The sequence below is a fragment of the Gorilla gorilla genome, chromosome 14 (assembly GCF_029281585.2).
Source record: "Gorilla gorilla gorilla isolate KB3781 chromosome 14, NHGRI_mGorGor1-v2.1_pri, whole genome shotgun sequence".
NCBI classification, from domain to species: Eukaryota; Metazoa; Chordata; class Mammalia; order Primates; family Hominidae; genus Gorilla; species Gorilla gorilla.
The window spans coordinates 61,917,921-61,931,480 of record NC_073238.2 but is presented as its reverse complement, the minus strand read 5'-3'; the positions used below and the strand labels follow the sequence as shown (position 1 = coordinate 61,931,480).

General features: G+C 37.2%; 1 long non-coding RNA gene across 1 annotated transcript in view; it reads left to right on the top strand.

Annotated features, from left to right (window-relative positions):
• Positions 1 to 3,314: 3,314 nt before the first annotated feature.
• The window catches only part of LOC129526235 (uncharacterized), a 272,494-nt gene continuing 262,248 nt past the window's right edge, over positions 3,315 to 13,560 (top strand). The window contains exons 1-2 of the long non-coding RNA XR_008670834.2: positions 3,315 to 3,487; positions 6,082 to 6,141. This is a non-coding gene — a long non-coding RNA (uncharacterized lncRNA). The remainder of the gene's footprint in view (positions 3,488 to 6,081; positions 6,142 to 13,560) is intronic.

Sequence of the window (13,560 nt, the reverse complement as noted above, 5' to 3'; positions counted from 1 at the left end):
TGAGATTTGACTAGCAGCAGAGAAAAAGATGGGGTGGTGGCAAAAGCGAAGAATGCAGTGAAGTGCTTTGAGGATGGAGAAAAGGGCCACAAGCCAAAGATGAGACCTCACTAGAAGCCAAAAAGAGGCAAAAAAAAATGGATCCTCCCTTCAGAACCTCCAGGGAAAAACAAGCCCTGCTGGCACCTTGATTTAAGCCCAGTGAGAAACATTTCAGACTTCCAACTTCCAGAACTCTGAGAAAATAAATTTGTGTTGTTTTAAACCACTAAGGTTCTGGTAATTTGTTACTGCAGCAATAGAAAATGAATGCAGCCATTATTCACAAGGAATGTCCCACCAGTGTTACTAAGGCACAAGTGTGAGGATCAGTACTGTTACATGTAACACTAAGGACACAGTTGTAAACAAACAGATTCAAAGACAAGATTCTGGGGAAGATAATACTATGCACATAAACATAATTAAAGAGTATTTGAAATGCATAAAGGAAATGATCAGAATGATCAGAATAAAGAGAATACACCAAAAAAAAAGTAACTTGGATATGAGTAAAGCCCTGTTGCATCCGGAGGAAGACTATATTGGAAATCATGGCAAAGATCTTGGGCTGCTGGGACAAAACCCCTAAAACCTCAGCATATAAAAGATTTATAAAAAGTCTTTCAAGCAGATTGGTAGCTTCCTCTATTATCTAGTTGCCTGATGCCAAGTTAGCTTTCCTGGGAGCAGACAATTATTCTGTAAAACCTACTATAGAACTGAACCTCTTAGATCTCAGTTAAGCTGAGTTTCATATAAAAGGTGACAGGTCCTTGGGGCTGAGAGCAGGATTTCACTTTTTTGGCTTGGCTTTTTTAGCACAGTTCACATGATTAGCATTAAAGAGGAGAACAAAGATGAGAAGAGGTAAGGTTCCCAGGCTAGGTCAAGCTCAGGACAACTTTTTGCCGCATGGTGCCGAAAATGGGTAGTTGTTTTCTTGCTGTTAGTTGGCTGAGGTATATCAAACCTTGAAACTGCCCAATTTTATGGAACAAAAGATCACACAAGCCTAAGAGAATCAATAAATAAAGTGCTGGCAATAGAAATTCTTCCAGTGAAACAGGCACATTGAATTTCTCAGGAAATGATTTCAATTCCTAGAGAAAACTGCATTCAGCTTCTTGATTATTGTACAATTTATCTCAGGGGTTTTTCATTCTCTTTGGAGTAAAGTGTTTGCTTTCCAGGGAAAACAGCAAACCATTAATTAAAACTGCTTCAAAGCAGTAAAATAGTAGACCAAAGCTAACTGGTATGAAGTATGTAGACTCTGCTGTTTAGAGTTATTTCTAATAAAATGCATCTTGGAAAAAGGTAATATATTTGTTAAGAAACTCAGCCAGATGAATAGAAAAATATAGAAAACAATATTTTCTGACTGTAGCAAAGATAACACATTATTTTGCTCTGAGGGTCCAGAGCAAGTAGGGTGCTAATGGCCATGTGAAACATTTTGGCCTTTATCTATGGGAAAATTAAAAGCTTTTGAAGGGTTCTGTGTGGGGTGGGGGTGTAATATAACTAGATTTGCATTTTGAAAAGGTTGTTCTGGTACCATGTGGAGAATGGATTGGAAAGGGGCAAAGGTAGATAGGAGAAGCTAATTAGGAGAATGCTGCAGTAGACCAGGCTAGAGATAATGGCATATTTGGGGCTTAGGGGACAATAATGGAACCAGAGAAAGGTGAAAAAAATCCACAGAGACTTGGGAAAGAATATGAAATAACTTATTAATGACTTGAATATGGAAGGAGGTATTAAGAACTCCTAAATTATCAATGCTTGGAGCAACAAGGTTATATAGCTTTTAAACATTTAGCATCCATTGATTTGATTGATTGATTGACAGGCTCTAGCTAAGCTCCGCAGGCTGGAGTGCAGTGTTGGGATCACAGCTCATTGCAGCCTTCATTGTCTGGGCTCAACCATCCTCCCACCTCAGTTTCCCAAGGAGCTGTGACCACAGGGGCACATCACCATGCCTGGGTGATTTTTTTTTTTAATTTTTTGTAGAGATGGGGTCTCCCTCTGTTGCCTAGGCTGGGTTTGAATTTCTGGGCTAGAGTGATCCTCCCACCTTGGCCTCCCAAAAGTGTTGGAGTTACAGGAGTGAGCCATCATGTCCAGCCCCTTTTCAATCTTTAAACTGTATTTTAGATACAAATGTTCCCAGCTGACATTTTGCAAAAATTATGAATTGCACTACAATGTGGAGATTTGGGGAATAAATCTGTCCTGGGAAAGCTTAGAAGTTAAAAATCAATATTGAAACATACTTTTATTTATTTACAAAACTTGGTATAAAACTTAGTTCTCTAAGATCATGACAATAGTCCACTTTATCTCCAACACTTAATTCCAGTTTAATGAAGGAATTGGATGATTACTTCAGAATTTTGAAATAAAAAATTATCCTGAATAAGAAAAGTTAGTTACTTTCTGCTATTTTAAAGTACCAGAATTTATAAAATACACTTACCTTGAGATCTTCTTGGTCAAAGTTTCATAGTATCATAAATTCTGGTAAAGCTGATATATCACAACTATTTTTGGAGTCCGTGTCACCTCTGATGACTATTTCTGGTTGCCGTGGCTATGAGAAGTGGGTGTCCCAGAAATAGGATGACTTACATTTTTGTTTACTCATGTTATCTTGACTCTACTTTTTAATAAACATTGCTGTTACTATAAAAAATATCTCAGTTTGGGCTGGGTGTGGTGGCTCAAGCCTGTAATCCTAGTCAGACCCTATCAGTGCTCCTCAAAGCTCAAGTCCATCAGTGCAGGGCCATACAACTAATACCCCTACTTATAGGGTTAGGAATGGCTACTGCTACAGAAACCAGAGTAGCAGGTTTATCTACTGCATTATCCTACTACCACACATTGTCAAAGGATTTCTCAGACAGTTTGCAAGAAATAACAAAATCTATCCTTACTCTATGGTCCCAAATAGACTCTTTGGCAGCAGTGACTCTCCAAAACCGCTGAGGCCTAGACCTCCTTACTGCTGAGAAAGGAGGACTTTGCACCTTCTTAGGGGAAGAGTGTTGTTTTTACACTAACCAGTCAGGGATCATACGAGATGCCACCCAGCATTTACAGGAGAAGGCTTCTGACATCAGACAACACCTTTCAAACTCTTATACCAACCTCTGGAGTTGGGCAACATAGCTTCTCCCCTTTCTAGGTCCTGTGACAGCCATCTTGCTATTACTCGCCTTTGGGCTCTGTGTTTTTAACCTCCTTATCAAATTTGTTTCCTCCAGGATCGAGGCCATCAAGCTACAGATGGTCTTACGAATGGAACCCCAAATGAGCTCAACTAAGAACTTCTACTGAGGACCCCCTGGACCAACCCACTGACCCTTTGGCTGGCCTAGAGAGTTCCCCTCTGGAGGACACTAACACTGCAGGGCCCCTTCTTCGCCCCTATCCAGCAGTAAGTAGCTAGAGCGGTCACCACCCAATTCCCAACAGCAGTTGCGGTGTCCTGTTTAGAGGGGGGATTGACAGATGAAGCCAGTTGGACTTCCTGGGTCAAGTGGGCACTTGGAGAACTTTTCTGTCTAGCTGGAGGATTGTAAATGCGCCAATCAGTGCCCTGTGTCTAGCTAGAGGATTGTAAATGCACCAATCAGCACTCTGTAAAATGGACCAATTAGAGCTCTGTAAAATGGACCAATCAGCAGGACATGGGCAGGGACAAATAAGGAAATAATAGCTGGCCACCCCAGCCAGCAACGGCAGCCTGCTGGGGTCCCATTGCACATTGTGGAAGCTTTGTTCTTTCGCTCTTCACAATAAATCTAGCTGCTGCTCACTCTTTGGGTCCATGCCACCTTTACGAGCCATAACACTCACCATGAAGGTCTGTGGCTTCATTCTTGAAGTCAGCGAGACCAAGAACCCACCGGAAGGAACTAACTCCAGACACACTAGCACTTTGGGAGGCTGAGGTGGGTGGATTGCCTGAGCTCAGGAGTTCGAGACCAGCCTGGGCAAAATGGTGAAACTCTTGTCTCTAGTAAAATACAAAAAATTACCTGGGCGTGGTGGCACACGCCTGTAATCCCAGCTACTCAGGAGGCTGAGACAGGAGAATCATTTGAACCTGGGAGGCAGAGGTTGCAGTGAGCCGAGATCATGCCACTGCACCCCAGCCTGGGCAACAGACTGAGACTCCAGCTGGAAAAAAAAAAAATCTCAGTTTTGGGGGCTAACTTAAATGGACATCTGACCACGAGATCAAAAAGGAACTTCAGCATAAAGGAAAGTTACTGGTCAGCAAGTAATCACGGCTTTTGATAGGCAACATATTATATGGTAATTATCTCATTTGCTTCATATTTAACATCATAAAGATGGCCCATTCTGAAATTTTATTACCAAATATTGATTATAATAGTTTTATGATTTCATTAGACAAAACCAGTGCACACTAGTTAATGTTCTGTGGTGGCTGTAGAGATTCTGTGGTTAACTACAACTGAAAACTTAATCTCTTTTGGAAAAGATAGAAAAACAATTTTTGCTAGGGAGCTAAGCCTGTTTATGGGAACTATGTGAACAGTGAGGAGGAAGCCTAGAGGTGTTTGCTAAACTTACTAAATGAGGGGGCAGGAGAGTAATAGACTATAACAGAAGTCTTAGAATGGCTTGCTTTTTTTTTTTTTTTTTTTTTTTTTTTGCTTACTCTCTCCTGGGAGTGCTCTTTAAGGGTTTTTTTCTGAAGGCTAAGTAGAAACAAAAAGAACAATCCTATAGCGTTCGTTGAGCAGTTCACATAGTTATGGACAAGGGAGATGAAAAGGGTTACAGGATTCTAGACAAGCCCGTCTATGAATTTTAAGGGAAAACCAAGCCAATGGAGGGCACTGAATTTTGAAATGCTGTCTGGTTGTTTCAGTTCATATTTTAATTAAATACAGTAAAAAATAGAAATGGGAAAACATCTGTAAACCTTCAGGAAATAATTATCTCTTGAGTAATAATGGAAGATACTGGCAGTCCAACAACTGATGCCAGAGGGATTTGATTGCTGTTTTGGTGGAACCACAGAATTAGTTGATAACAGAAGTGCTGCAGAGACAATATCCTTTGTTATTTGGTGAAGCACACAGAAAAGTGTCTTGCAAAGTTTTCACACACAAATGTGGATCGAATAGGGACTGAGTCACATGAATTGAAAGCTTGTGAAAGAGAATTGCTGAAGGGGATTGTGACCTAGACAGGCACCCACTTTGGTGTTAAGTCTTTCCTTAACTATTATTGAGTTAGAAGAGGACTGTATTGCAATCATTTTTTTTAGATATTAATTAAATGGACTATGTTGCACATACCAAATAATCTAGTTGATTTGTGACATCATTTGACAGTCTGGTCTGTAGCAGAAGAAGTCAAATGAGAATGGAGTTTGAAAATCCAGAGGGACTTCTCAAATTAAAAGAAATTGAATAATTATAGAAGTAATATATTTATTATACAAATATTGGAAAATTTAGAAGTTTCAAAAAAAATTGAAATCACCCAAATCCACTTTCACTCCTTTCTGTTTGAGAAATTCAGTCTAGCTACCAAAACTAATTTTAAGTAGCTAAATTCTTATTACTCTCCCCTTTATTTTTCTCTCTTCTAACCTCACACATTTCAGTTACCACTTCTTAATACTCCCTACCCCATTATATTAGGTTGACGCAATAGTAATTACAAGTTTTTACCATTTGACATACATATCTGAAATTGTAATTGTTTATTCATTAATTCAGCAAATACATAATGAGTACCACAGCAGGTGCTGGGGCATAATTTAGACACAGATTTGTATTCTAGCTTCTCCATATAATAGTATATCACAAGCAGTTTTCAATATACTTATTTTTCAAACATGTGCTTTTAATATTTTATTATATGGTTATATCTTATTTATTTCTACCCCTCACCTATTATTGGAAACTAACTTTTACTATTTTCAATAATTCTGTAATAAACATCTTAAACCATGTATTTCTTAGTATCTCTGATTTATTTCCTTAGGTTACAGTCCTGAAGACTCCAGAACAATAATACTATATTACAAGATTACTAGAATGACAGGTAAGGCCCTTGTTACATATTGCAAAATATCTTTCTAGAAATCTTTCCGGAAGTTTTTATGAACTTTCCTTCCCACAATCAGTGCTATTTTAATCCAGCTTTGCCAATGTTTAGTATCTCACACATTTTAGTTGCCCCTGTTTTGATTAAATTTTGTTAAATAAAAAGTATGCTTCTTATTTTAATATGTATTTCTTTGATTACTAGTGAGGTGAGGAAAAAAACCTTTTTTCTTTTGATATTTGTCTGAAAAAAGATATATATATATTAAAGTGTATATATATATATATATATTAAAGTGTATATATATATATATATATATACACACATATACACACACACTACTGATACTTGAAATATATATATATATAAAACTTTAATAGTTCTCCTAGGGGACATTTGGCAATGTCTAAACACATTTTTGGTTGACACAACCAGAGGTGGAGGACAGGAGAGGTGGGTGGGGTGGGATTGCTACTGATATCTGCTGGGTACTCCCCACCCTCAAGAATTATCAGGTCCTAATATCAGTAACACTGAGGTCAAGAAACCCTGCATTAAACTATTCACAATTCTTTTTGGAATTTGTGTTAAGATAAGCTTGAATAATTCTTCAAATAGAGTGTGTGTGTGTCTCTTTTTATGCACGTATGTCTTGGCTATTTATTCTCTTCCACTTCTGCAGAAATTGAATTTGGTGCCACTACCATATGGCTCTAATTATTATTGCATTTAAAAATGTATTAATATTTTATTGGGCCAGTCTGTTAACCAATAAATTATTTTGGAAGACTTAATGTCAGTATAATATTCAATTTCCTCTATCACATTTGTAGAATATCTGTGTATTTATTTCAGTTGTCTTTGTAAATTCCCCAATCATGTTTCATAATTTTAATAAATAGCTGTACTCATTTCTTGTCCACAATTTTAAAGTATTTCCTCTTAGTATTGTACATGTGATTTTTTTGACCACTTTTTAAAAACAGAAATATAGTCTAAGATGTAACATATTTCCATAATATGGTATATTAAAAATTACCGTGATTTTATTTTGTAGATCTGTTTTTTAACATGATGCTGTCTAAATAATAACAATATAAAAATCCCCATGTGCTTAAAAAAATCAAACAATGTAAGTTTAAGTCAAGTAAAATGTGTACATTGTTTTTCCTATCCACTCCTAATCCCATTCCTCACTGTAGAAGACCGTTTATATATAACTAAGGACTGAGTCTTCCTCCTTTTGTTACATATTTGCAAACATCACATTAAATGTAGATATAAGAAATATTTTTTACACAGATAAAATTATATCCTATATATTAAAAAGCCCATTGTTTCTTAGTGTATCTTAATCATTTTAGATATGCATGTATGAATATACATTTATCTGCAGATGGCAGAATAGTCAGATGTCCAAAGTCCTAATCCCTGGAGCCTATGTTACCTTGTATGACCAAATGGGCTTTGCAAATATGACTAAGGTTGAGATGGGGAGAATATCTTGGATTTTCTAGGTGAGCCCAATCTAATTGCACCAGTCCTTAAAAGTGGAAAATTGAGGCAGAAAAGTAGGAATGAAGCAATGTGAGAAGGATTTGCCCTTCTCTTTCTGACTTTGAACATGGAGGAAGGAGCCAATGAAGGTAGCCTTCCAAAGTGAGAAAAGGCAAGGCAACATTCTCCCCTGCAGCCTCCAGAAAGAAACACCGCCCTGCCAACATCTTGATCATAGCCCAGTGAGACTTGTGTTGGACTTCTGATTTACAGAACTGTAGGAAATTATTATGAGGCCAAGCCTGGCTTAGTGGAGAAGGCTGCAGGGATTAGAGATGTCTGCAATTAATGCAGGACTGGAGGAGTGGCGGCACACCACATTCTTGCATGCTAGGCAAACCCCACTTCCCAAAGGTCACTACCACATAGAGTCATCATGAGAGGCAAGTGGAAAGTAGAGATTATTGGTCCTTCAATGTCTTTTTTGGTGACGGCTGTAGCGACAAAGCCTTAAAGAGTTGGAAGCACGGATGCTTAGCTGGTCATAGAGCCAGCTATAGGGATCTCAAATAGTGAGTCATCGATCAGATTCTTAGAGGTCAGCCTTGTCCAGCAAACAACGTTACAATTTTTCCAAATTGAGAAACTACCTGAAGAAGTGAAGTAAAATAAATGGATCAGAATTTTCAAGTTTGACAAAAGAAACAGTAGAGTTGGAGTAGTAGGTAGGAGGCTAGGAAGAAGTTAATAAATAATATGTTTTTGGAAGTTGCTAATGGTGATCAATAAAAATGTTTTCAGTTGTCATTTGAGCACTTGAAAAGTTTTTTCATAAATATTTTAGAGGAGAGAAAGATTGTTGGGATAAATCAGTTTCCTTGAAGAGTAAAAGCCAAATGTCAAATCATGTAACTAGAAAATATGAAAAAAAGCAAGTTCAAAGTCTGGAAAAATTAAACTGTATGTAAGAGATAAATCAAGTGAAGTGAATATTTAAAAAATATTCTATATATATGTCAAGTGAATATTGATATATATATATGTTCTATATATAGCTAGTGAATATTATATATATATATCTTAACTATTGAGAATAAAATAGAGCCATAAAATAGGCATTAAAGATTCACAGAAGGCCTATAATGGATTGCATACATCACATTATTATGATAGCAAATATAGCAAAACATGGAATGGATTTAGTTACACACTTTGAATCAGAAATGGAAAAGTTTCTGTTTCAAATTGCTGAGCACATCTACATGATGCTTTTTGGTAAGTCTAAAGTGTGATAAATTTCAAAGTCTGAAATAGGATGTGAGAAATTGTATAATATCATTACATGCTTTGAGTTATTTAAGTTTGGGAGGGAAATTTTGAATTATGTACTTTAATGCATTTCTGAAGAGACATTTATAGTATACTTTAATAGAAAGGTTTGGAAATTGGAATCCAATGACCTAGGTTTGAACTTGGTGTTGTCACTTAACTTGCAGTGTGACCTTTGACAGGTCTGTTAAATACTTAGCCTTCACTTTTCTTATTGATACAATAAAGAAGAAGCTAGATAGAAGGGAGATTTAGCTGTAGTATAGTAACCAGTGAGTATTTATGGTTGTTTTCCTTGACTGGCTGGTCTTGCTTAGCAGGCAACTGTCCCTTGTTCTCCACAATGCAAACTCATCTATAATGGCAAAAACAGACCAATCGTTGCCTGGTTAGAAGGTAGGGTGTGGGAGAGGGTACAAAGATGTGCAAGGAAAATTTTGGGTCTGATGAATAGGTTCATTATATTAATTGTGATGATGGTTACACAGGTGTATACGTATGTCCAGATTTACTCAGTTTGCTGAGTGTCAGTTATACTTTAATAATTGTTTACGCTGTCTGAAGGACTTCTTTTTGGCATTTCTCATAGTGTGGGTCTGCTGATGATTAATTCTTTCAGCTTTTGAGTGCCTGAAAACATATTTATATTATCTTCATTTAAAGAGATATTTTCACTGGGTATAAAATTCCACACTGATAGTTTTATTATTTTACTACTTTAAAAATGCCGCTTCAATGTCCTCTCACTTGCAATGTTTCTGATCAGAATTATGCCATTGTTTTTATTTTTGTTCCTCTTTACATAACATGTCTTCTCTTTTTTTCTGCTTTTAAGATTTTTCCTTTTATCACTGATTTGGTGCCATTTCATTATGGTTATGATATGCCTTGGCATAATATTTTCGATGTTTCCTGTGCTTGGAGTTTCAGTTCTGTGAGTTTACAGTTTTTTCATCAAATACAAAAAAGTTTTCTCCATTATTTCTTCAAACATTTTTTTCTATCCCCCTTGTCTTCTTTGGGTATTTCAACTTCATGTATATTAATCTATTTAAAGCTATCTTACAGCTCACTGATACTTGGGGTTTTTTTTTCTAATTTTTTTTAATCTGTAGGTTAGTAAACAAAGATAAATAAAATTAACATAGATTTTATTTCTTTATCTTCATGTTTACTAACCTTCTGCAAGATCTGATTTTCTATCAATCTCATCCATTGTATTTTTCATCTCAGTTGTAATTTTCCCCTCTAGAATTACTAATTGATTTTTTTCATGGTTCTGCGAAACTTCTTGAACATCTTAAATAGTTATAATAACTGTCTTAATGTATTTTTCTGCTAATTTTAACATTTAATATTTGTGCCAGTTCTGGACCAATTTAGATTGGTTTATTTTTCTCCTCATTATAGCTATATTTTCCTACTTCTTTGGTGTGCCTGGTGATCTTTGATTTTTGTATTCCTGTAAATATGCTTGAGCTTTTTTCGGTATGTATTTAAAGTAGTTGGAAAGTGATTTTTTGTGCGTGTGGAGAATGGGTTGCTTGTATGATTTAAGTGGGACCAGAGCAGCATTTAGTCGAGGGCCAAATATTGCCTGCTAGTAAGACAAGACCGCTGTGAGTAATCTACCCAATACTCTGTGAATTATACATTTTCTAGTTTGTCTGGTGGGACATGTAGATCCTTTGTTCCTTTCTTCCTCTTGTTGTCTTTCTTTGTGATTAGATAATTTTCTGTAGTGGTATGTTTTGATTTCTTTATCTTTTGTGTATCTTATACAGGTTTTTACTGTGGTTATTGTGAGGCTTACATGTAACATCTTATAGTATAAGCATCTATTTTAAGCTTATAACAATTTAATGTTAATCCAATGGTGGATTGAAGTATGAGTCCAGTATTTGTTCCATTGGATTTTATTTAAAAAAATACCATGTCATTGAGCATCGGTTATCACAAATGTTGATGAGCTCCTATAAGATTCCTATGGGACTCCAATCACTTCTGAATCTTGGTGTTCTGACATATACCTAGAAAGAAAATTTAAAGATATCTTTGATAGTTAAATATTTTTTTAAAAGAAAACTTGTATAACCTAAAAATAAGTAGAAATGGATCTCAAAAATAATATGATCTCAACTGAAATGTCCAAAGGTTCAAATAAAAATTTTAAATCAATTCAATGGATTATTAAACACTATTTGGCAAACATGAATATTATGGGTAAGGTAACAACATAGAAGATGATATAAATTTAAATGCAAAATAAAATTCACATTTCAAAATTGAGATAAACTTTTCTCGATGTCATAGTGATTTTATTATTTTTACAAAAATTTAAGTGCTTTAAATATGTTATTTAAAATTATAGCATCAAAAAATACAACTTTGGGGGTAAATAACAATGGCTAGAATGTATAGAGCACTTTAGAGCTTTCACCAACATTATCTTGAGTATCAAGGATGAACCTGAAAGCAGAGTAATGTCAGCAAGATGGTGGAGAAGGAGGTCTCAGCCTTCATTCTTCCGACAAAGAACAATTAAATAGCTATTCACAAACACAAATAACTCTGGAAAAACCCCAGAGTCCACTTAAGCAGTTACGGTGGAAGAAATAATCCCAAAATTACTTCACAAAAAGGCTAAGAAGGACAGTTTCATTTTGACTCCATCTCCTTCCCATCTTCCAGGCCAGCACTGCTCAGCACAGAGCAGGAATTCCATAGCTTGCAAGTTACCTTCACAAGGAAAAGGAGAGTTGGGTAAAAAAGCAGCTTCCCCAGCTTTTCAGGGCACTGACAGAGTGACCAGCTACAGTTTCACCCCACCCGGACTGCTGGGGAGACTGGCATGGCTGAGACATCTGAAGATGCCAGGGTATAAACAAGAAAGATAGATGCTATCGTTATCAGCCAGATGCTGGGAGCCACAGCAGTCTTCAATGGCCTGCTCTGCATAGATCTCCAGCAAATCTTCCCCACAAGGCACCTCAACAGCCTGTACGGCCACCACACACTCCCCACAGCTTTCACTGCCAAGAACCCTGCAATGTGCTCTTTAGCAGACCCCAGCAGCTTGCTCTAGAGGACTCCAGCAGCTTTAGTAAGGAAACCAATAGCCAGCACAGCTGCAGTGGACCACCTACAGCCTTCACCACGGAGGGCCACGCAGCTTTTCACCTTCATCGTCTTCAGGTACCTGAGTCACCATCTCTCTCTGTCTCCTTTCCAGAGTTACCCCAGCTGCTGCTGACCCAGGAACCTCAGCCCAGAGATCCTACACTGCCAACACATACATGCCTGCATATAGCCTTGAGCCCTAGCCCCCACTTCCACATGCATACTTGTGCCTGACCCCTTGTATTAGTCAGGGTTCTCTAGAGGGACAGGACTGGACTAATATGGGTGTATATATAAAGGGGAGTTGATTAAGGAGTATTGACTTACACAATCACAAGGTGAAGTCCGACAATAGGCCGTCTGCAAGCTGGGGAGCAAGGTAAATGCAACTCCTCCGCATTTTTCAAAATCTGTGCATACTCAAGCCCTGAGGTCAACCCTCCAGAATCTGTATATATGAAAATTTGGCCCTCTTTGTACGTGGGTTTTGCATCCTACAAATACTGTAGTTTCAGTCTGTGTTTGGTTGAAAAAAATCCCCTTATTAGCAGACCTACACAGTTCAAACTTATGCTGTTCAAGGGTCAACTGGATTTGATTTTTAAAAACATTGTTATTAAAATGACTTTTACCTATTAGTTTATATGTTTTCTTAATGTGGCCATTAGAAAATTTAACATTACTGTGTGGCTTGCATTCTATTTCTGTTGAGCAGTGTATGCAGCCTTAGAGTCTGAGGAAGGTTTGCTTTAGATAGTATAAGGGAAGGTAATTTAATAAAACTAAATAAATCCTGAACAAGGATGTAAGCAAATCCAGGAAGCACAGTTGATTATCCCAGGCTGAACCATAGTACATGTCTCATCATATGTATACAGTGATTCCTGGTGTATGCCTTACTCCAATGTAGAAAACTATCACATTTTATGCTTCAGAGCAGGATTAGAATAGGATTCTGGAGTAAGCAAATGCAGAGAAGGGATGGGTACACTGAAGCTCATTGAATTGGCTTAAACAGGCCAAAAGGGTAATTGTGTGTTAGATCATCAGCCTATAGTCTGCATGTGTGTATATGTTGTTATTGAGATCTGCAGTAAGAAGCTTCCTGGGGAAGCACTGGAAATGATGGGATTTTCTGTGCATAATATATATAAGTTGTCTCATCCTGGCATCTGTTAGCTGCGTGAGATTAGGGCAGTTACAATACCTCAATGTTCTCATCACTAAATAAAAACCAACCTCACAGCAAAAGTGCTGTGAGAGTTAGAAACAAGCATTTCTAGCATTGTGCCTGGCACACAATAAATACCCCTTGGGTTGTATATTAGGATGAGTCAGCATGTGTTCAGGGTTTCTGAGGAGGGCAGAAGGGGAGGACACAAAGTCCATGCCAGGCTCAAACTGTGATCCTCTCTGCCTCGTCTGTGACCTTTGACAAGTCACTAATGCTCTCTCATCCTTGATGTCCAA